We start from the raw sequence: 25,293 nt of genomic DNA, 5'->3' as shown, positions 1-25,293 counted from the left end.
CTGGGCATCAGAAAATAACATGATGTTTAACAGTGATAAATTCCAGGTACTCAGGTACGGTAAAAATGAGGACCTTAAACATAATACAGAGTACAAAACACAATCAAATGTACCCATAGTAGGAAAACAGCATGTAAAGGATTTGGGAATAATAATGTCGGACGACCTAACGTTTAAGGAGCATAACCAAGCAAATATTGCGACAGCCAGAAAAATGATAGGATGGATTACGAGAACTTTCAAATCCAGGGATCCCATCACAATGGTTGTACTCTTCAAGGCACTTGTGTTGTCCCGTCTTGAGTACTGCTCAGTACTCACTTCCCCCTTCAAAGCAGGAGAGATTGCTGAAATAGAGGGAATACAGAGAACATATACGGCACGCATAGACGCAATAAAGCACCTAAATTATTGGGATCGTCTCAAAGCCCTCCAAATGTACTCACTAGAAAGAAGACGAGAGAGATATCAAATAATATACGCCTGGAAGATACTGGAGGGCCAAGTACCAAATCTACACAGTAAAATAACAACGTACTGGAGTGAACGACATGGAAGAAAATGTAGAATAGAACCAATGAAGAGCAGAGGTGCCATAGGCACAATCAGAGAACACTGTATAAACATCAGAGGTCCGCGGTTGTTCAACGTCCTCCCAGCAAGCATAAGAAATATTGCCGGAACAACCGTGGACATTTTCAAGAGGAAACTAGATTTATTCCTCCAAGGAGTGCCGGACCAACCGGGCTGTGGTGGGTATGTGGGCCTGCGGGCCGCTCCAAGCAACAGCCTGGTGGACCAAACTCTCACAAGTCGAGCCTGGCCTCGGGCCGGGCTTGGGGAGTAGAAGAACTCCCAGAACCCCATCAACCAGGTATCAACCAGGTAACTCCACCGCAAGCCTCTGTGGTGAACACTCACAAATCCCATCAGGATATCTTCCAGATCACGAAGGTCAGAGGGTGGCCTCAGACAGCTTCACAGACGGAGGCATGAAGCGGGTTCCTGGCCACCTTCACCCGTCACTCATCACCAGCTCACCAATTAGAGAGATTCACCCTCTGAAGGCGCTCAACCACTGATTCAGGACGAGTTTCTCGTGTGATATATGGCTTGAGTTCGTTATCTTCCCCGCCCGGAGGCCAGGCGCTACAGGGCCCGCCAGGCCCGCTCGGCACTCCAACGCACTGATTATAAAGGCTGCTTAACGAGGCTTGGTGATTTAAGATCCGACCTTAATAGCGAACCAGGTGCTCATCCCAGTCCTTGTCTGGAATTAAGGACTTAGCAGGAATTGTATATGGCGGGACACTCACTATTTAATTACGAGTCGAGCAATGAGAGACTATTATTTATCTATAATGACATATTGTTAACAGAAGCAAAACAACATATCCAATAATTTGCAAGTCCATGCCAATGATTCCACCCCCCCCCCCACCTCAACAACACACACGCACATAGACAGCACACAGCATAACAATATACCATCAGCGGCACACGCGAAGCTGGTGGCGCCCCCTGCAGCCTCGACCACCGTGAACAACAGGAGGCTGAACACAAGCGATTTTAGGCCATTAGCAACACGTGTGGCACCGGCGTTCATTCCTAGCCTATGTTGACGATTGTACTTGAAATACAAGGGAAGAATTAGACTGCTACGAGGCTAATTTAATCACATAGAACGGCAGCTGGGGTTGTAAGACATTACATGAAGTCTGCTTCAAGTTTCTCAAGTCTGCGAGATTCTCCTGCATGGCGTGTCCCCCCCCCCCCCATCCCTTCCCCGCTCTATCATTCATTCGAATTCTGGACAAGGCAGAAAACCATTCGAGCAGACTGGTCTCTGGTTTTGACCCGTTTTGGTTGGACTGATCCGTGCATCAAGTCCTGCAACACTGGTGCCATGTTTGTGGTGTGGTTAAGGCCAATGTTCTCAAGTTGGCGAAGAGGAGGCTTATATCACCTTTGTGCTTCCTGCTGCCATATATAACACCTTTGTGCTTCTTGCTGCCACATATACCACACCTTTGTGCTTCTTGCTGCCATATATAACACCTTTGTGCTTCATACTGCCATATATAACACCTTTGTGCTTTTTGCTGCCACATATACCTCACCTTTCTGCTTCTTGCTGCCATATATACCACACCTTTGTGCTTCTTGCTGTCACATATACCTCACCTTTGTGCTTCTTACTGCCATATATAACACCTTTGTGCTTCTTGCTGCCACATATACCTCACCTTTCTGCTTCTTGCTGCCACATATACCACACCTTTGTGCTTTTTGCTGCCACATATACCTCACCTTTCTGCTTCTTGCTGCCATATATACCTCACCTTTGTGCTTCTTGCTGCCATATATACCTCACCTTTGTGCTTCTTGCTGTCACATATACCTCACCTTTGTGCTTCTTGCTGTCACATATACCTCACCTTTCTGCTTCTTGCTGCCACATATACCACACCTTTGTGCTTCTTGCTGCCACATATACCACACCTTTGTGCTTCTTGCTGCCACATATACCACACCTTTGTGCTTCTTCCTGCCATATATACCTCACCTTTGTGCTTCTTGCTGCCATATATACCTCACCTTTGTGCTTCTTGCTGCCACATATACCTCACCTTTCTGCTTCTTGCTGCCACATATACCTCACCTTTGTGCTTCTTGCTGCCACATATACCACACCTTTGTGCTTCTTGCTGTCACATATACCTCACCTTTGTGCTTCTTGCTGCCACATATACCACACCTTTGTGCTTCTTGCTGCCACATATACCTCACCTTTCTGCTTCTTGCTGTCACATATACCACACCTTTGTGCTTCTTGCTGCCACATATACCTCACCTTTCTGCTTCTTGCTGCCACATATACCACACCTTTGTGCTTCTTGCTGCCACATATACCTCACCTTTCTGCTTCTTGCTGCCACATATACCTCACCTTTGTGCTTCTTGCTGCCACATATACCACACCTTTGTGCTTCTTGCTGCCACATATACCTCACCTTTGTGCTTCTTGCTGCCACATATACCTCACCTTTGTGCTTCTTGCTGCCACATATACCACACCTTTGTGCTTCTTGCTGCCACATATACCTCACCTTTGTGCTTCTTGCTGCCACATATACCTCACCTTTGTGCTTCTTGCTGCCACATATACCACACCTTTGTGCTTCTTGCTGCCACATATACCACACCTTTGTGCTTCTTGCTGCCATATATACCTCACCTTTGTGCTTCTTGCTGCCACATATACCACACCTTTGTGCTTCTTGCTGCCATATATACCACACCTTTGTGCTTCTTGCTGCCACATATACCACACCTTTGTGCTTCTTGCTGCCATATATACCACACCTTTGTGCTCTCATAAAAGTATCACATAAGCTGAAACATAAAAAGTAGATAAAGCCCAATTTATGTTCAATGAAACAAATAATAACGGGTAAACCACTAAAGAGGAAGTGCATTAAAATGTACGAGAAACAAAAAAAAACAAAAAAGTTCTGAACAATTGACTTTTTTGGGCAATTTTCAGCCAGAAGTTCCCAAGGTAAAAAAGCCCATTTGCCGATACCACTCGAATTGGCCCTGGCGGCCATTTTGGCGGCCATATTGGGAACAAAAAGCCTCCCTATAGGCATCAGGGAAACATTGTGTGGAGAGAACAGCTTTATACAATTCCTTGCCATGGTAACCTTTGTGGCCCCTTAACACACCAGTGCTCGAAATACACGAAATTTACACGAATACACGAATACATACACGAATACACGAAATACACGAAATATTCAATAAGAGCAAATGCGAGGAGAAAAACCAGACGAGCCATATAGTGGCTCTGAAACCACTGAGCATGACTTGTAAACAAGACGAAAGCATTACAAGAGAAAATATTTTAGATTTAACACACGACACAGTTTCAGTAGAAGGTACAGAATTAGGAACACAAAAATGGTATGGGGGACCAATTCAATACTGTAACATTGTCTGAAATCTGGGCCCCCTGGATCTAATGCTCTCTCTCTCTCTCTCTCTCTCTCTCTCTCTCTCTCTCTCTCTCTCTCTCTCTCTCTCTCTCTCTCTGTCTCTCTCTCTCTCTCTCTGTCTCTCTCAGAACGCACACAAGTGCGGGCACCTATTGATGATTGAGTTCGTCCACATCAAAGAAGTGATCCTGAGCTGGCAGCTCTCTAAGACATATAACAAGATCATATATATATATTCATATATAACAAGATCCTGAAAACAGGAAAAATCAACAAAGCTTTTAGACAGTAAATATATTACCACTTTTCCAAAGGGAAGGGGCCGGGGGGGGGGGGAGTAAATGAGAACAGGTCAATTTACTTCTAATTATGTTGCTTTTGCAATGCGATGCAACGTATGCAAATCGCGTGCAACAATATGCTTAACGTTAAATATGTTTGCAGAGGTCTCACTAAGTTAAGACCTACACCAACCTCATTTGTGTGATACAAGTACAACAAATAAAAACTAATTCTTGCAGCAGGAACAATAATTAGCGTAATCATATATGTAAAATATCTTAGATATCTTAAAATATCCCAAAGATATCTTAGGGATATCTTACGAAACTTGAGGTTTCGCGAAGGACCTTAAATATCGGGATGTCTAAGGAAACAGACACTTGCCAATATCTTTCATGGCCCAAACACCTCTCAAGTTGTTTTCACATATCCATACATTAAAACATTGATTGTAACCATGGTATACATGTGCTTCAGCCTACAGTTTAGACCTATTGTCTTATGTATGACCCCTCAGTCTAGCGTGACAGTGAATACCAGCATTATCCTCACTTTAATAAGACTTAATCGAAATCCTCAGATTAGGCAAAATTGTCAAGAAACCGTCTTTGTTAAAAAAGATGTTAATAATAATAATAAAACCTCTCAAGCCGGGATGAACGCAGAAGAGGGTCACAGAGGCTTGCAATACGAGGGTAAGCTAGCGTTTGAGCGTTTCAGTTTGGCGTGGCACGTTCTGATCCTCATAACACAAGCAGGCGAGGAGTCACAATAACGTGGCTAAAGTAAGTTGACCAGACCACACACTAGAAGGTGAAGGGACGACGACGTTTCGGTCCGTCCTGGATCATTCTCAAGTCGATCGGAATGGTCCAGGACGGACCGAAACGTCGTCGTCCCTTCACCTTTTTGTGTGTGGTCTGGTCAACATCATAACACAAACAATGTCACACACAGCACCGCTCTTGTGCCACGTAAGTCCACTACGGGCTCACCATGGTCCGTGCTACTTGCCCCACTCCTGTGCCAGGTAAGTTACGGGCTCACCATAGCCCGTGCTACTTGGAACTTGTTCAGAGTAGCTGAATCTATAACAACAACAACAACAAGCAATGTGATCCCCAGCCCGTCCTCCGAAGGTTTCCCAACGTCAAGAAACCGTCGTACTAATGTCCCCCTCTAGCCTTAAACCACCAGAGGATCCAGAACAGAAAACGGAACAGTGTATGTCAATTTCGCGAGCCGCTACCATTTCTATGACAATTTTTGGCTTTAAGTAAGAGTATTCGTCAAAATGCGACGTTGTATCAGGAGGATGGGTTGACCCTCATTCCTAATTTTAGTAGACTATACATCGCTGATGTTCAGAAACGACTTGACCGCATCGTTCATAACTCAACCTCACAAGGTCCAGTTAAATACATCATGAAGGTGATTAGGGTCAGTGAGGAAGTGCCCCATCAATCTTCCTTGCTCTCAAGACGTACGAGAGACACGTGCTATGCTCCACACTAAATCGAGTTGACACACTAAGAGGCTGTATCCTGTAGGCCCCATTACTGTGACGCTGGCGACGTCTACAGCGAGCCCCGCCACCACACTCAGCCTTGGCTAATCAGCATAAGGAAGAAATTACCAGGGGAAAGCGTCAAGCCATTACGACTATAAAGCACTTGGAAGGAGGTCAGCATAGGCCCGTGCCACCTCTTGGGTGCCTTAATCTTTATCAATCAATCAGACAGCATAGTTTGACACACACAGCCCCGCTCCTGTGCCAGGTAAGTCCACCACGGGCTCACCATAGCCCGTGCTACTTGGAACTTGTTCCGAGTAGCTGAATCTATAACGACAACAACAGGTCAGCATAAGTTACGGGCTATTCATGCCCGTGCCACCTCTTGGGTGGCTTAATCTTTATCAATCAAACAATCGTCAGCATTAGGATTTGCTATGGGACGGGTGGAAGGGAATGTGGTGCCCTCAACCACTTGGACGGTCGGGGATTGAACGCCGACGTCCATGTAGCAGGACCGTCGCTCTACCGTCCAGCCCAAGTGGTTGAGCTGGACGGTAGAGCGACGTAAGGGACGACTAAGCTGCACGAGCCTTACAACCACGGCACGAAGAGAAGTGGAAGACGTGTGGCACTCGTCTGTGCTCAGCGGCTCGACAGGTTCGAGTACCTTTATTGAGACAACAAGATACATCTCAAAAGGATAGAGTTGCTTAGGGCTCTTTCTACAACCCGTTTCCCTGCGCATAATGCCCCAGGGATATCTTAACGCCTCCAGGGATATCTTAACGCCCCCCAGGGATATCTTAACGCCCCCCAGGGATATCTTAACGCCCCCAGGGATATCTTAATGCCCCAGGGATATCTTAACGCCCGCAGGGATATCTTAACGCCCGCAGGGATATCTTAACGCCCGCAGGGATATCTTAACGCCCGCAGGGATATCTTAACGCCCGCAGGGATATCTTACCGCCCCAGGGATATCCTAATGTCCCATGGATATCTTAATTAATGTCCAAGGGATATCTTAATTAATGTCCAAGGGATATCTTAATTAATGTCCCAGGGATATCTTGATTAATGTCCCAGGGATATCTTGATTAATGTCCCAGGGATATCTTGATTAATGTCCAAGGGATATCTTGATTAATGTTCAAGGGATATCTTGATTAATGTCCAAGGGATATCTTAAAGTCCAATTCAATTTCTTTATTATGCACCCAGTACCCATTCATTGGGCGGTGGTGTAAAGAGTTACAGAGGCACATAATCGGTTCATGAACTGAACCCCATAGTTCGTTTCCTGAACCGATTATGAGCCCCCAGGGAGAGTTTAATACCCCAGGGAGACCCGTTGGGGCTCTCAATACACCACCAGAAGCTGGACCACGTCAGTGTTTTTTTTTTTTAACACAGGTGGCTATAGGAACAGACGACTGCGGACTCCTGTTAGCAGGCTGAGAGCTTTCCCTTCCCATAGCTCATGGGTTGGCCGTACCCTACTCAGCCCGTCCTCTAAACAAAGACCCAAAAGTGATTCCATGCACCCGCCACACCCCCCTGTTTATGAATGAAAAACAGTTAACACACGACTCACAACTGATTTCGTTCGAACACTTCCGGAACAAGTGCTTCACTGACGAATTTTGTTCGAACCACAACGCTGTAAATGCTTCACTCACGTACTACAAATACAAATAATCGCCAACAGAACCAAACCTATACCTATATATGCACAATATACCAATATATTATAATATTAATTTACAGTTGAGAACATTCCTATTTTGAACGGACAGCATGTTAAAATGTATGAATGCGTCTTTGGGGTCGACGGCGGGATGGAATGGACTTGAGTCGAGGACAGGTTGATGTTTAGCCAAGTTTTCCCTCTAGAGAGCATCAATTATGAAGGTATGGTGACCAAACCACACATCAGAAAATGGAGAAACGACGACGTTTCGCTCCGTCCGGGACCATTACCAAGTGTGATAGAAGAGAGGATGTTGTTGTTTTAGATTCAGCTACTCGGAACAAAAGTGGCATGTAGCACGGGCTATGGTGAGCCCGTAACTTATCTGGCACAGGAGCGGGGCAAGTAGCACGGACTATGGTGAGCCCGCAGTGGACTTACCTGGCACAGGAGCGGTGCCCAGGAAGAGAGGTTGATGAAGATTAAGCCACCCAAGAGGTGGCACGGGCATGAATAGCCCGTAAGGAAGAGAGGAGGGAATGGGCAAATAAATAAGGAAAGAGTGAGGTGAGGAACAGGTAAGAGAAGAAGTTAAGAGTAAGGTGAAAGGCAAGAATAGGATGATAGGTATGAATGGGATAAATGTAAGAATGGGATGAGGTGAAAATAAGAGGATGGGAAGAAAAAAGGGGGATAGGCTGAGTCAGGTCACGTTTGTTAAGAAGGTTGGAGCATTTATATTTAAATGCTCCAACCTTCTTAACAAACGTGACCCGACTCAGCCTATCCCATTTTCTTCCTATCCTCTTATTTTCACCTCATCCCATTCTTACATTTATCCCATTCGTACCTATCATCCTATTCTTGCCTTTTACCTTACTCTTACCTTCTCACCTCACTCACTTTCCTTGTTTATTTGCCCGTTCCTTCCTCTCTTCCAGAAGAATGCTGAGAGCACCTATATGGACGTGTCAAGAGAATCTAAGAATGTAAACCAACTAACCAGCCTTAGAAAACAGGATCAAACAAAGGATAGCCACCATAACAGCAAAACTTATTAGAACCACCACCAGACTGTCAATCAAAGATAGCATACACAGATCGCTTCAAAGAAACCTTGAATACAGAACAAGTGCATGGACGGATAATCTTGTGAAGATTATAGAGAAAGTGGACTTGAAATGGACCATTAAAAACATAGGCACTCACCATATCGCTGATAGACCACAGCACTGATAGACCATATCAACACTTTCAGCAGCCTCCTCCATGGGAAGAATCGAGTCTAAAGATAATCATTGAAGGATTACCAGTTAAAATTTCAGCATGTGACCCGCAGAGGCTCAAAGCAGTCACAGAACGACAAATGGAAACCCTCTCGAGACCTACAACGACTCACATCTCACAATGCAGAAGAAGCATTGAGAATGCATCTTCTGCCAAACACTCACAGAAAAGCCCCTACTTCACTATCTCCTGGAATGTAAAGCAACCAACGACCTTAGAAGAGCTTTAAGAGTCCCTGAATCTTGCAGTAACCACCCTGAAGCCATCAACACTGCCACTCTTCTGGTCAAATAAAGTGTCCAGCAGCTGGACACCCTCATAAATACTGTCAAGCAGTATCCTCCCCCGCGATAGCAGCCACATAGTAAGGATTGACAGTTTAAATGCGTGCTCAGCACACAGTATATCCTTTCACGACCAAAAGATCACATCCACTACAAACATTTACCACCTACGGGCTACTCATGCCCGTGCAGCCTCTTGTGGTGACTTCATCAATCAATCAATCCTCTATTCTAAGCTACTCATGCTTGTGCCACCTCAATTTTGGTGACAATCTTCATCACTCATCCTCTCCACTATCACACGACTTGACAAAGGTGCAGGAGGGACCGAAACGTCGTCGTCTCCTCATCTTCTGATGAGTAGTTTGGTCATCAACTCTTCAGCCGCGTTATTGTGATTCATCGTCTGCAGCCATTTAAAGTTACCTTCTTGCTACGAGTTGGTGGTTCAGATCACTGCCTGTTGACTAACGCCATGATCAACCAGATTGTTTATGTTTGGCCCACAGTCAGACGTAGGCACATCTGCCCGGCTTATCTGGTAGCCTTTCCAGGCGTTTGTCAATTTAATTTCTTAACACAATGAGCTGTTAATATTGCAACTTACACGTTGAGGGAAGGTGTTCAAAAGCTTCAAGAAACTTCCTGTTTTTAGTTTTCAGTATATGTATTGCAACCATACCGACCGACCAGGGAGCCGGTCGGCCGAGCGGACAGCACGCTGGGCTTGTGATCCTGTAGTCCCGGGGTCGATCCCGGGCGCCGGCGAGAAACAATGGGCAGAGTTTCTTTCATCCTATGCCCCTGTTACCTAGCAGTAAAATAGGTACCTGGGTGTTAGTCAGCTGTCACGGGCTGCTTCCTGGGGGGTGGAGGCCTGGTCGGGGACCGGGCCGCGGGGACACTAAAAGCCCCGAAATCATCTCAAGATAACCTCAAGATAACCATACTTTCAAGCGGCTATTTTGCACGTTCTGCATAGTCTCAAACTACATGATTTGTGTGTGTGTGTGTCCCTTTAATATTTAACACAGCCAATCCCTTTAATATTTTTTACTACTGTTCTTTATGAGGTTTATTTCTGGTCTCATCCCCTTCCCCCCCCCCTCTCCTCTCACTTGGCGTGGCGCTCGTCTGTTATTTCGAGTCTACTGATGCTTTGATGCTGTCCCCCCCCCCCCACGGCTGGTATCACAAGCATCCTCATCTCCACTCAGCTCAATCACAGACCCTAAGAATAAACCTGAACATCTATACGTCATTCAGAAAGCATTAGAAACATTAATTATCGTCCTCAGCCCCATATCAGACCAGCAGGCATTACTTCACTTGATGTATTCTTTCTCCTGTGACGAGCGCCGTCCGTCACCACCACCACCACCGTCACCACCACCATCGTCACCACCACCATCACTGTCACCACCACCACCGTCACCACCACCATCACTGTCACCACCACCACCGTCACCACCACACAATACGTCTTTCGTGCTGACATTCCACTTCATAACTTTAACTCCCATCCCACTATCATACCATTACCTACTTTGTCCCGCCGCCACAACATACCTCTAACTTTTAGCCCATTACCTCACTATAACCGTAACGTAACACCATTCCTGCCCCCCCTCCCTGTTCCCTCATCACACAACCACACCATAACCCATCACTCACAACCAACACTATACCATCCTAACTCCGCACCATTGCCTACTAGCTCACCCCCCACCACCAAACACCCCCCACCACCACCACCACCAAACACCCCCACCACCCACCACCCCCACCTTACCACCCGGACAGCCGCCTCCGCCACACTAATTAGCCTCTCTGAAATAAACAAGAGAGGCGACACTGGGAGTGTCAGGGGACGAGCATTGTGTGGTGGTGGATGGACACCCACGTATCGTCCTGGGAGTCTAAATGACCTTCATTACTGACACATTCATCAACACACGCTCGCTCGCTCCCTCGCCTGTACCCCCGCACACTCCTCTGCTTGCCTGCCTGATTGCCTGCTTGCCTGTTTGTACTCACCTAGTTGTGCTTGCGGGGGTTGAGCTTTGGCGCTTTGGTCCCGCCTTTCAACCGTCTATCTGTCTGTCTCTGTCAGGCAGGAAGGATTAAGCAGCTGGGAGATGCAGTTGAGAAACCAGGACTAAGACCCTAGACAAGAAGAAAGTTGAGCACATACCTGGATATGTGGACCTGCGGGCCGCTCCAAGCAACAGCCTGTTGGACCAAGTTCTCACAAGTCAAGCCTGACCTCGGGCCGGGCTTAGGGAGTAGAAAAACTCCCAGAACCCCATCCAAGTTAGGCAAGGAGGAGGAGGAAGTTGCAACTACGGTAAAAAAAAAGGAAAATGCGACCCATCGTCCTAAAATGATAGTACTTACAGTAACTATTTTGTCGAACGAACAAAAATATATTGTTGCTGCCAACAACGCTCATATTTTGTGCTATTATCCTTGTAGATGGCACCAACAAGATGTTGAAAACCAAAAACTAAAAACGTTCTTATTATAAACACGATCTTAGGGCCATATTAAATCAGGAAATGGCCTAGGAACGTTTTTAGTTTCCTGATTTATTTTTCCTGATTTCCTGATCGGCCATTTCCTGATTTAATATGACCTAAGATGGTGTTTATAATAATAATAATAATAATATTTTATGTAGGAAAAGTACATACATAGATGCAGAGTTACAAACATTGTGATTGATTTATAGAGGTAGTACATACAATACCTTAAGCCACTAGTACGCATAGCGTTTCGGGCAAGAAAGGATTAGGGCCTGGGATTGCTTGCCCAGGTTACCTTTTCAATATTTGGGAGTGTGTGTTATTTGGGCTAAATCATTAACACAAAACACTATAACCTCTTCGAGTCATAGAGTCCATTTTCGTACGTTTGACAAAATTATTGCCGTAAGCTGCCTATACCTGTTGCTTCCTTCGGGGATGAACGTCCCCGCGGCCCGGTTGGTCGTACGATTAACCAGGTGCCACCATTTTAGGAGGACGGGCCGAGAGGGAGATAAGGGGGAAAACAAAAGTCTGACAAGAACGAAGGAGGAGACAAGTATCGAGGAATGGTTCATGAAATGGAAAACAAACGATGATGAAGATGTATTACAGTAAAGATTGAACAGAGAAGGGCTGGAAGAAAGATAATTGTGCTAAAGGGTTTGAAGCAGAAAAGCGAGCAAACACAATGAACGGGATACATAATGAAGAAACAGGACGTAACACAGAGATCAAATATATCTCCCAGAATCCTGGGATATATATATATATATATATATATATATATATATATATATATATATATATATATATATATATATATATATATATATATATATATATCGACCGTGGTCTGACATTGTCATATATATATATATATATATATATATATATATATATATATATATATATATATATATATATATATATATATATATATATATATATTGTGACAATAATCTCCTTCAAGAGATTGAGCCTGCTCTTCCCTTCATAATTACGTCGTCACAATTATATAAAAGACTATGGAAGAAATGTCAAACAACGACAACAACACCAGCACCAGCAAGGCTTGCCAGGGTGAGCAGAAACGTATGCATCCAGCCACCTGTTCGAACTCCAACCACCAAACTACCCGTTGATCGCTACGGCTCCGCTGATTGGTCGCCGGTCTGGCTGCACCTGCACTCGCCCCCCAATACTACCTGATGTCTGGGGTCGCCCCAACATCAGTCCTCAGAATGTTCCGTGCTTTCGTAGCCAGCACTCCTCCCAGCTAGACGTTAGCGTGTACTGAGAGAGGTGGTGGCTTTAAGCCAATATTCCAGCACCTCCCACTTACCTTTTGTGTTGCACTTCTTGTTATTTTGACTTAACGTAACTTTTCATTGTGTCATTTAAGTATTCTTATTATTTTGATTCATTGATTTTATTATAAGAATTTGTTTGTGCATTATTTTCATGTTTTGATTTATTTAACGTAATTAAAATTTCATTGTTAAAGTTTACTTGTGTTTTGTGTGTCTTCTCCTTACCTTACCACAGACGAAGTTCCAGTTTTTTCTATTTTTTTTTATAACTATGTGACGAGGCCATACCCCTAGCCTTAAACAGCCGAACACCAACGCGTTACCGTCACAATATATATATGTAGTGTTCCCGATAAGAATAGAAATGGAAGAATATAATAGAATGAAAGAATGCCACTTCCATTATTACAATTCCTGCTACCCCTTCACCACCATCTCCACTATTACTCCCACTACCCCCTTCTACCAATAATACTATTGAGAAAAATATCCACCAGGGCTGTGAGGTGGGTGCGAACCTACGCCCCATAGCACTGCCAGCCGCATACACTACCACTGGACCACCACCACTGACTTGGTAAAAAAAATCTTACAACCCGTTTTCTACTGACATCACAGCAAGTCTAGAGGTCCCTCCTGAAGCCAGTGTTTACGTGTGACCCACAAGCACTCGGGTGGAGGGGCAGAGTGGTGCCACATCCCTCGTATTGGACTGTTTAGGTCCAATATGAGGATGAAAAAGAAGTACTGGAGCAAGCACAGTACCCTGGGGGGGGGGGGGGGGGACTGAGTTACTCATTGGGTTCTGTTGGTCTGGAAATGAATGAGCCATCTTCCTACTTTGCCCGTAATTCACACAACCACTCGCTAACAACCATACCCACAATCATAACCTGGCCATCCTGGGCCACACCCAGGCACCCTTTCCATGGGCCACACCCAGGCACCCTTCCCCTGGGCCACACCCGTGGCACCCTTCCCCTGGGCCACACCCAGGCACCCTTTCCCTGGGCCACACCCAGGCATCCTCCCCCCTGGGCCACACCCAGGCACCCTCCCCCCTGGGCCACACCCAGGCACCCTCCCCCCTGGGCCACACCCAGGCACCCTTCCCCTGGGCCACACCCAGGCACCCTTCCCCTGGGCCACACCCAGGCACCCTTCCCCTGGGCCACACCCAGGCACCCTCCCCCCCTGGGCCACACCCAGGCACCCTCCCCCCCTGGGCCACACCCAGGCACCCTCCCCCCCTGGGCCACACCCAGGCACCCTCCCCCTGGGCCACACCCAGGCACCCTTCCCCTGGGCCACACCCAGGCATCCTCTCCCCTGGGCCACACCCAGGCATCCTCCCCCCTGGGCCACACCCAGGCACCCTTCCCCTGGGCCACACCCAGGCATCCTCCCCCCTGGGCCACACCCAGGCACCCTTCCCCTGGGCCACACCCAGGCACCCTCCCCCTGGGCCACACCCAGGCACCCTCCCCCTGGGCCACACCCAGGCACCCTTCCCCCTGGGCCACACCCAGGCACCCTTCCCCCTGGGCCACACCCAGGCACCCTCCCCCCTGGGCCACACCCAGGCACCCTTCCCCTGGGCCACACCCAGGCACCCTCCCCCTGGGCCACACCCAGGCATCCTCCCCCCTGGGCCACACCCAGGCACCCTCCCCCCTGGGCCACACCCAGGCACCCTTTCCCCTGGGCCACACCCAGGCACCCTTCCCCTGGGCCACACCCAGGCACCCTCCCCCTGGGCCACACCCAGGCACCCTTCCCCTGGGCCACACCCAGGCACCCTCCCCTTGGGCCACACCCAGGCACCCTCCCCCCTGGGCCACACCCAGGCACCCTCCCCCCTGGGCCACACCCAGGCACCCTCCCCCCTGGGCCACACCCAGGCACCCTCCCCCCTGGGCCACACCCAGGCACCCTTCCCCCTGGGCCACACCCAGGCACCCTTCCCCCTGGGCCACACCCAGGCACCCTTCCCCCTGGGCCACACCCAGGCATCCTCCCCCCTGGGCCACACCCAGGCACCCTTTCCCCTGGGACACACCCAGGCACCCTTTCCCCTGGGACACACCCAGGCACCCTTCCCCCTGGGCCACACCCAGGCACCCTTCCCCTGGGCCACACCAAGGCACCCTTCCCCTGGGCCAAATCCCAGGCACCCTTCCCCTGGGCCACACCCAGGCACCCTTCCCCTGGGCCACACCCAGGCACCCTTCCCCCTGGGCCACACCCAGGCACCCTTCCCCCTGGGCCACACCCAGGCACACTCCCCCTGGGCCACACCCAGGCACCCTCCCCCCTGGGCCACACCCAGGCACCCTCCCCCCTGGGCCACACCCAGGCACCCTTCCCCTGAGCCACACCCAGGCACCCTTTCCCCTGGGCCACACCCAGGCACCCTTCCCCCTGGGCCACACCCAGGCACCCTCCCCCTGGGCCACACCCAGGCACCCTCCCCCTGGGCCACACCCAGGCACCCTCCCCCTGGGCCACACCCAGGCACCCTCCCCCCTGGGCCACACCCAGGAACCCTCCCCCTGGGCCACATCCAGGCACCCTTCCCCCTGGGCCACACCCAGGCACCCTTTCCCTGGGCCACACCCAGGCACTCCCGCTACACCATTAGCATTCAGTGTGTATCGACCATCATGCTGCCTCCTCCTCCCACACATCACGTCACATGCTTCTATATATTTCATGTGCACATACAGTAAACAGCTTTCAGAGAGCACTCCATAAACCTAACCTTCCCAGTCTGTGTGTAGGAGACGGGTGAGGTTGCCACGCGCCTTGCTTCGTTTAATAAGGACTCTTGGTACATGATTTACACCACCTGGATGATAGGAGTAAGCGTGGGGGAACGAACACATCACCTGTCGTAACGTTAATGCGTCTGTCGACCTGTCCGTCTTCCCTAGACCTACAACGACATTCACGACTGCAAAACATGTCACAAGACCGGCCCTTGACCTGTAACATCAATCTTGACCCCTCAAGCCCAGGTTACGGAGCGTCTCTTGATCCACAATACCATCCTTGACCATAAAACCCGCGTCACAGAGCAGCCCCTTGACTTGCTATAACATTCTTGACCCCAAAACTCAGGTCAAAGAGCGACCCTTGACCCCACACACTCACTAGGGAATAGTCCTTATATAAGTGCACTCTCATAAAAATGTCGGAAAATACATGCTTAGTAAATGTATAGTATGTCATGCTTTTATGCCAACAGTAAAACGCAGAAAAGATTAGTTGGCTGAAGTGAAATCTCTACAGTTCATTGCTGTTGTAGCATATGGTTACACACACACACACACACACACACACACACACACACACACACACAGAACAGAAACCCACATGGAGGACCACACACACGGAGAGCTAAACTGCTGGACGTGGCAACAAGAAACTTTCTAAGCCAACACGTCAAGGGACCGACAAGAATGAGAGGAGAGGATGAACCAGCCATACTTGATCTGATATTTACCCTAAATGAGTCGGATATAAGGGAAGTTAAGTTGGAAGCACCCTTGGGAATGAGTGATCACAGTGTATTGATCTTTGAGTATCTGGTTGAGCTAGGAATTATCTCCTCTAAAAAGAACTACGAAACAAAGGGCTGGCGTACCGAAAGGGAAATTATGAGGAGATGAGGAAATTCCTAAGAGATATACCATGGGACACAGAACTCAGAACTAAGTCCGTACAAGACATGATGGACTATGTCACCCAAAAGTATCAGGAGGCAGTAAACAGGTTTAACAGGAAAAAACCGATAAGCAAAAGAAGAATCCGTGGTATAACAGAGCATGTATGAAAGCAAAGGAACTGACCCAAAGGGCGTGGACGAACTTCCAAAATAACAGAACACCAGAAAGCAGAGAGATACCAGAGAACCAGGAACGAGTATGTTAGCGTGAGAAGAGAAGCTGAGAAAAAGTATGAAAATGACATAGCTAATAAAGCCAAGACCGAAGCAAAGCTACTCTACAGTCATATCAGGAGGAAAACAACAGTGAAAGAACAGGTGATTAAACTTAGAACGGGTGAGGACAGGTACACAGAGATTAACAAAGATGTATGCGAAGAACTCAACAAGAGATTCCAGGAGGTCGTCACAATAGAACATGGTGAGGTCACTGTGCTAGGAGAGATGGCAATAAACCAGGCGGCCTTGGAAGGGTTCGAAATTACAACAGATGAGGTCAAGAGGCACCTGTTGGATCTGGACGTGAGAAAGGCTGTTGGTCCAGACGGAATCTCACCGTGAGTATTGAAAGAGTGTGCAGAAAAACTTTGTTTGCCACTTTCCATAGTGTATAGTAGGTCACTGGAGACGGGAGACCTACCAAAAATATGGAAAACGGCTAATGTAGTCCCAATATACAAAAAGGGTGACAGGCAAGAGGCACTGAACTACAGGCCAGTGTCCTTAACGTGTATACCATGCAAGGTGATGGAGAAGAGTGTGAGAAAAAAACTTAGCAACATATCTGGAGAGAAGGGACTTCGTGACAACCCATCAACATGGGTTCAGGGAGGGTAAATCTTGCCTTGCAGGCTTAATAGAATTCCATGATCAGGTGACAAAGATTAAGCAAGAAAGAGAAGGATGAAGGGACCGACAAGAATAAGAAGAGAGGATGAACCAGCCATACTTGATCTGATATTTACCCTAAATGAGTCGGATATAAGGGAAGTTAAGTTGGGACTGCATTTTCTTGGACTGTCGGAAAGCCTTTGACACAGTACCCCCTCGGAGGAAGATGCATAAGCTGGAGAAACAGGTAGGAGTAACTGGTAGGGTGTTCCAGTGGATAAGGGAGTACCTAAGCAATAGGAAGCAGAGAGTTATAGTGAGGGGTAAGATCTCAGATTGGCGTGAAGTCACCAGTGGAGTCCCACAGGGCTCTGTACTTGGACCCATCCTGTTTCCGATATTACTAAATGATCTCCAGGAGGGTATAGACTCAATCCTCTCAATGTTTGCAGACGACGCCAAAATTATAAGAAGAATTAAGACAGAGGAGGACAGGTTGAGGCTTCAAAAAGACATGGACAAGCTGAAGGAATGGTCGAACAAATGGTTGTTAGAGTTTAACCCAAGCAAATGTAAAGATTGTGGGGAGAATGAAATCAGCTACAACGTATCATGTGGGAGATGATGATGATGATGATGATGATGATGATGATAAGAGAGAGAGAGAGAGAGAGAGAGAGAGAGAGAGAGAGAGAGAGAGAGAGAGAGAGAGAGAGAGAGAGAGAGAGAGAGAGAGGGGGGGGGGCGACCTGGGGTTTGATATCACGCCAGACCTGTCCCGTGAAGCCCATGTCAAGAGGATAACATCAGCGGCATATGCCAGGTTGGCTAACATAAGAACAGCCTTTAGAAATTTGTCTAAGGAATCATTCAGAACTTTGTATACCACATATGTCAGACCAATCCTGGAGTATGCGGCTCCAGCATGGAGTCCATATCTTTTTAAGCGTAAGCCTAAACTAGAAAAGGTTCAAAGGTATGCCACCAGACTAGTACCCGAGCTGAGGGGTATTAGCTACAATGAGAGACTACGGGAATTAAACCTCACGTCACTAAAAGACAGCAGAGTTAGAGGGGACATGATCACCACATACAAGATTCTCAAAGGAATTGATAGGGTAGATAAAGACAGTCTATTTAACACAAGGGGAACACGCACAAGAGGACACAGGTGGAAACTGAGTGCCCAAATGAGCCATAGAGACATTAGAAAGAATTTTTTCAATGTCAGAGTGGTTGACAAATAGAATGCACTTAGGAGTGATGTGGTGGAGGCTGACTCCATACACAGTTTTAAGTGTAGATATGATAGAGCCCAGTAGACTCAGGAACCTGTTCACCTGTTGATTAACAATTGAGTGGCGGGACCAAAGAGCCAGAGCTCAACCCCCGCAAGCACAACTAGGTGAGTAAACAAGCAGAGGACCTCTTGGCCCGAGAGAGAAGGATCCCGCTCACACCAGTTACTCTCAACCGAAACTTTCCGGCTCACAATTAAGGGCCCTCAATGACGCTACTTGAGATCATGCTCCAGGACCACATCTGTAATTACATCCCACACCGGTGTTTGGTATATAGTTTCTCTATATCTTACACTATATGGCCTTGCGCTTTCTCTGCCGTTCATATTTCCCAAAACTATATTCACATTCTCCTCATTGAATACTTTCATCCGTTTCACACGTGGAACAATATCAGGAATTATGTTCTATGATCCCTTCCCACAACAATAATACTCGTTATTACCACATCAACCTCAAACGCCCGACCCAGACTATTCTTAACTGTATCGTCGTAAGTGGCTGAAACAAAACCTACTGAATGATCAACTGATGAGTTTAATCATTCACACTCACACTACGGCGGAGATGTGTAGAGTCAGAGTGGCGCAGGACCTAGGTGAGCTGAGGAGTGAGGATACCTGCATACACCTGCAGTTTACCTGGAGAAGGTTCGAGGAGCATCTAGGTATCCCGCACCTCAGCCTCTCCTTCGTCGGTGGAGGCTGCAGGTACGGTAATTACGAAACCGATACGCTATATGGCCTTTGGAAGGGATACGAGGACAAAGCAATTGAGCAAAGGTGCAGGTAACACCCGGTAAACCGCTCACACCTGCTCTAATGACTCCCTCGTTTCTTATCTTCCCGTAGTTAGTAATGAACCTGGCATTAGAGTCGCTCCCCTGCTGTTGCCACCCCTTCTTCACTTATAGGGCATAATAGTTCGTCCCACACCCATACCCACCCTTGTTTAATGGCCACCTCCACAACATTAGGACGCTATCATGCCGGAAAACACAGCCCGAGACATGTTCAGGTAAATGATCTCTATTCTGTGGCCATTTTAGCCCTTGTTGTAACATTACCTGCATGTAGGTGTGATGGGGGCGGGTCTCCTCAGAGGTCACCATCTCTCGCCATCTCCCACTACCGCTAAATTAGGCCGGTACCACAAACAAAAAACTGGCAATAGTGGGTGGTGAAGCACTGCAAAGTTAGGTCAAGCGAACCATAAACTCATGGATGGGTAATGAAATTCACCAGGTCCTGTAGTCCCCAGTGGGGTCCCCACTGGGGTCCCCACTGGGGTCCAAACTGGGGTCCAAACTGGGAGGGGGCGTCATTTGGTGTTGATGGGGTCGGGGGAATATTTTGTCTGGCTCTGGGGGACTCGAGATTTAATTTTTATATTTGTTCAGTAATTTCCTGAGAGAGGGTAGAGATAGCCTAAGCTACTCTATTCTTTTGAGATGTATCTAATTGTCTCAATAAACGTACTTGAACAACTTCCTCCCCGGTAGAAGACCAGTAAACTAGTCTTCTGCTTCACCACCTATGTAGAATTGTTCAGCTGAAGAAAATTTCATAATTTGTAAACTTTTCTTATTTCTTCTCAAAAATTTCTTCCAAAGTTGACAAATTATTAATTCTTAATTTATTTGTATATAATCCTTATTTTCGATAAGGTTTTTTAGATCCGTGGTTATCCATTTTGAGTCATTGTTAATTGACATTATCAATTTATATCATATTCTTTGAATCTACTTGTTATTATAAATGAGTTATAAATTGATGCTACACTAATTTATTGTGATGTGATCCACCACTAGACTCACAGACCAGCTTGAGTATGTGCGGCACTTCACAACTCTCTCACAGTAACCAAGCAGCTTCACGGAGACGCTGGAGCGATATCAGGCGGCCTGTCCTCAGGGAGGAGGTCCGCTCAAGGAAATGGATTGGAAACGACACCATAATTAGTGATATCATCTACTCTATCCATAGTTACGTTAGGTTAAGGTTACTTTAGGTTAGATTAAGGTTACTTTAGGTTAGATTAAGGTTACTTTAGGTTGGGTTAGGTTTCATTACGTTTGGTTATGTTAATATAGTGGATTATTGCCGATAATGTGAAACATGGAATTCGAAAACTATTTCAGTGTCCCCAAGAATTAAGTTTACAGAAAACCAAATTCTTCAAAGAAAACGATATCAGCATATACTTTATATATATTTTAAACCAACGATTTATAATACAATAACGTTAAAGCTTGAGCATCATCTCTGTTTACGACAGAGGTTCACTCGCCAGTTTACACGCAGACTATTACTGGAACCGTAATATGCTTTCAGATCACCACAAATATCTAGATAACTTTCCAGGTGGTTTGAAAGGGGGATAGGAGATGGGGGGGAAGTTCCTCGTTGTAGTGGATTTGCTGTGAGGAGGAGTCGACACCAGGAGGCGCCTGGTGACACAAGTAGCATAGCCTGGTGCTACTTCAGAGTCCCCTCTCATGTTCCCTATGAAGCTGGCAAGTCACCCAACCCGTCCACTCGAATACTGACGTCTGGTCCAATGGGGATATTACAGAGTCATAGGGGAGCTTCTGTTTATTATTAGTCCTCACAATACACTACTTGTTTCTGAATCTCATATGTCGTTCATCTACTGGAAGCAAAATGTGGGTACAGTGCAAGGATTTCAGGTAACGTCTGGTTGTGTCCTGTACCCTGTGTTTCAGTTAAGAATGGCGAAAACGAGGAGCTTAAATGCTTGGAACTTATCACCGTTAAACATCAGAGGCCAAATTCACGAAGCAGTTACGCAAGTACTTTATGAACGTGTACATCTTTCCTCAATCTTTGACGGCTTTGGTTACATTTATTAAAGAGTTTACAAGCATGAAAACTTCACAATCAACCGTTGTTGTTGTTATAAACAGCCTCCTGGTGCTTCGGAGCTCATTAGCTGTTTAATAATTGTAAACAAAGCCACCAAAGGTTGAGAAAAGATGTACAGGTTCGTAAGTGCTTGCGTAACTGCTTCGTGAATCTGGCCCCATGTTATTTTCCGTTGCCCAATCGAAGACTATTAATATCGCACACGAAGAAATCACAATAGCGTGATATAATAAATGAAGAAATCCACAAGGGCCGTGATGAGGGTTCGAACCTACGCACGGGATGTTCCCAGATGCGCCTTAGTCAACTGTACCACGACATAGTAAAAGAATTGCAACCTGAAGTGCTACTGCCCTCAGGAGGATCCCGAAGCTTCTCCGAAGCACAACCGGGGTTTCCCACAATTCCCCCCATGCACCCGGGCTCTGTCAACCAAATGATCTATTAATATCGGCTTGTAGTTTTTTCAGTGGAAACAGGGGAAATTTTCATGCTGATTTGTGCATCATCTGCAAAGGATGACACGAAGCTGTGACTAGTGTTTTTGCCTATATCCATAGAGTAATAGATCATAAATTGATAACAGGAATGAGTAAGGCAATGGATAATTCATTTTCTGTCAAACAGAATTCAGAGTTTAACAGTGCAATAAAATCATGTCCAAGCAGAGAGAAAAGTTCTGTACCTCAGGGCACAGTCCTTGCACCAATGCGTTTTCCGATTCTCATATCGGGGATAGACAAAAATACAAGTCATAGCTTGGTGTCATCTTTTTTGCAAATGACAAAATTCAGTGTGAAAATTACTTCTGCAGATGACACTAAAAACCTAGATGCCGATATTTATATAAAGTCTCAGACTGGGCAACGGAAAACAATATAATATTTAACAGTAAGTAATGATTAGGTCTGTGAGAAGACATTACAACATAAGATAAAAACCCACTCTTGTGGATTTGTGAAATTTATGTAAGGAATTTACACCAAGTCTTTCACACTCTCCTGAGTGCTTTGCCCAGGTCTGAGTGTGTGGTTAAGGCGAGACTTACATCTCTTAAGATTAATGCGGCTGCTGTCCTGATTGATTGATAAAGATTAAGGCACCAAAGAGGTGGCACGGGCATGAATAGCCCGTAAGCTGCTGACCTGGGTCCAGGTCCTCTTATCTTTCTTGACCTCCTGACCAGGTCACCTCCAGTCCCGACTGCAGATGCACCTGCCGAATTATGAGCAGGTGTCCTTTCTCTGTCGTCTAATTCCGAAAACGACATCACCGCAGTCGGGAATTGAGGTGACAAGGTGAAGAGGTCAAGAAGGATAAGAGGACTGGACCCAGGATAGCAAACAGCCTTACGGGCTCACCATAGCCCGTGCTACATGGAAATTTTAGTTGAGAGTAATTGAATCTATGAACAACAACAATAGAATAGCTGGCGTATTAGTAGTTTAGATGCAAGTCTCGTCTTAACCACACACTCAGACCTTGACAAAACACTCGGGAGAGTGCAAAAGACTTGGTGTAAATCTTTATAGAAATTTCACAAATACACAAGTGTGGGTTTTTATTCTAGATTTTACAGTGATAAATTCCAGGTACTTAGGCACGGAAAAACTAAAAACCATAAACGGAATACAAGGTACAAGGCATAATCATATCTATTCATAAAGGAAAACAACATGTAAAGGATCTGGGAATAATAATGTTAATTAAGCTCGTTATCTCATCTGACAAAACAAATATAGTATCAGCCAGTAAGGAGGCCTGGTCGACGACCGGGCCGCGGGGACACTAAGCCCCGGAAGCACCTCAAGGTAGCCACCTCAAGATAGCCAGGAAAATGTGGAGCCTTCAAATCCTGGGGATCCCTTCACAATGTTCATTATATTCAGATCACTTGTGCTGTCCCGCCTTGAGTACTGCTTGATAGTCGCTTCAGAGCAGGAGAGAGGTTGCTAAAATAGACGTAATAATGAGAACATATACGAGCGTGCCTCTGGCGACTTAAAACCAGCTGCTCCGGGTAGATGGGACTCGACAGCCTGGGGAAGGCAGCCCATCTAGGGGAAGGAAAACCCTGATTTTAAACCTCCGCTGCCTTGCGGCTATACCCTTTTTTGGGGAAAGGCTTCAGGAGTCAACCTCGAGGAAAAATCCGGAGTTGGAGCCCCTAAGGCAGTTCGTTGTTGACTTCGACCTCGTTCTGGCAGCTCATGGCGACGTTGCTGGAACCATGCGTATTGGCATTTGCCTTTCTATTGGATAATTTCAGCAACGTTGAGAGGGGGGGACCTGCTGCATGGGTAACAGCTTCTCCTCCATATCTACCTAACAAGGCTTTGCGCCCTGTCAGGGCGCAACTCCATAGTCTTCCGAGACTGAAGGATGCCTACTACTATTACTACTACTATACGGAACGCATAGACAAGATAAGGCACCTAAACTATTGAGACTGTTTCAAAGCTTTCAAAGCTGTTTCTGGAAAGGAGACGAGAAAGGTTATCTTGAGATGATTTCGGGGGTTAGCGTCCTCGACCAGGCCTCCTTTTTGTTACACTCCCCCCCCCCCCTCCCCCCCAGGAAGCAGCCCGTACCAGCTGTTTAACTCCCAGGTACCTATTTACTGGTAGGTAACAGGGGCATCAGGGTGAAAGACACATTTTGCCCATTTGTCTCCACCTCCACCGGGAATCGAACCCGGAACCTCAGGACTCAAAAATATAAACATGAAAATACTGGAAGGGCCAAGTCCCAAATTTGCACAATAGAATAGCAACATACTGGAGTGAACGATATGGAAGGAAATGCAGATTAGAGCCAGTGAAGAGTAGAGGTGCCATAGGCCCAATCAGAGAACACTATGAACATCGGAGGTCTTCGATTGTTCCCAGCAAGCACAAGAAATATTGCCGGAACAAATGAGGACGTCTTCAAGAAAGTAAGTTTCGTGCAAGAAGTGCCCGGACCAACCGGGTTGTTGTAGATATCTAGGCCTGCTGACCTGTATAAGCAACAGCCTGTTGGACCAAATTAACACATGTCAAGCTCAGCCCCAGACCGGGCTTGAGGAGTAGAAAACCACAAAGAACCCACCTTGGATATGATCCAGGACCCCCCCCCCCCACACACACACAGGGATATACAGCCCTGAGCTGCAGCCACTATACCACATCAAAGTTTTCCTCAAAGATAATCTTCTGATATCTACCACAAAAAAAAAACTCAACAGGGATCGTTGCTTCTTATAAAGTTGATGGAGACGATACCGCCCCAGCTGCCCTGGGGCGGTATCGTCTGGGGCGATACCTGGGTGCTTGATGCCAGGGTACAGGGAAGGGGAGGGGGGCGGCAGGGCACGGCCGGGTGTCGCCTGTGGTCGGGTATTCCGGGCACGAGGAACCCCAAGACAGTTATGAAGAGGCGCGTCAAGACGTCCCCCTCAGCGGGCCGTGACACTGAGTCATGAGACACGTCACCGTGGTGAACCTCTTATTATTTCCCCACTAATCGTCAGCCAAGAGAGCTGCCTCTTAGCTCATCCAGATCGCGTCATTAAACCTTAACTGGCGCGGTGGAGATGTTGGTGGTGCCATTATCATGTTAATGGGTAATGGAGACCAATTTAACACACTGGTACAGGGGAGGGGTAGTGTGTCC

This window comes from Procambarus clarkii, chromosome 22 (genome assembly GCF_040958095.1).
Source record: "Procambarus clarkii isolate CNS0578487 chromosome 22, FALCON_Pclarkii_2.0, whole genome shotgun sequence".
Taxonomy (NCBI): Eukaryota; Metazoa; Arthropoda; class Malacostraca; order Decapoda; family Cambaridae; genus Procambarus; species Procambarus clarkii.
Note: the sequence above shows the minus strand (reverse complement) of the source record.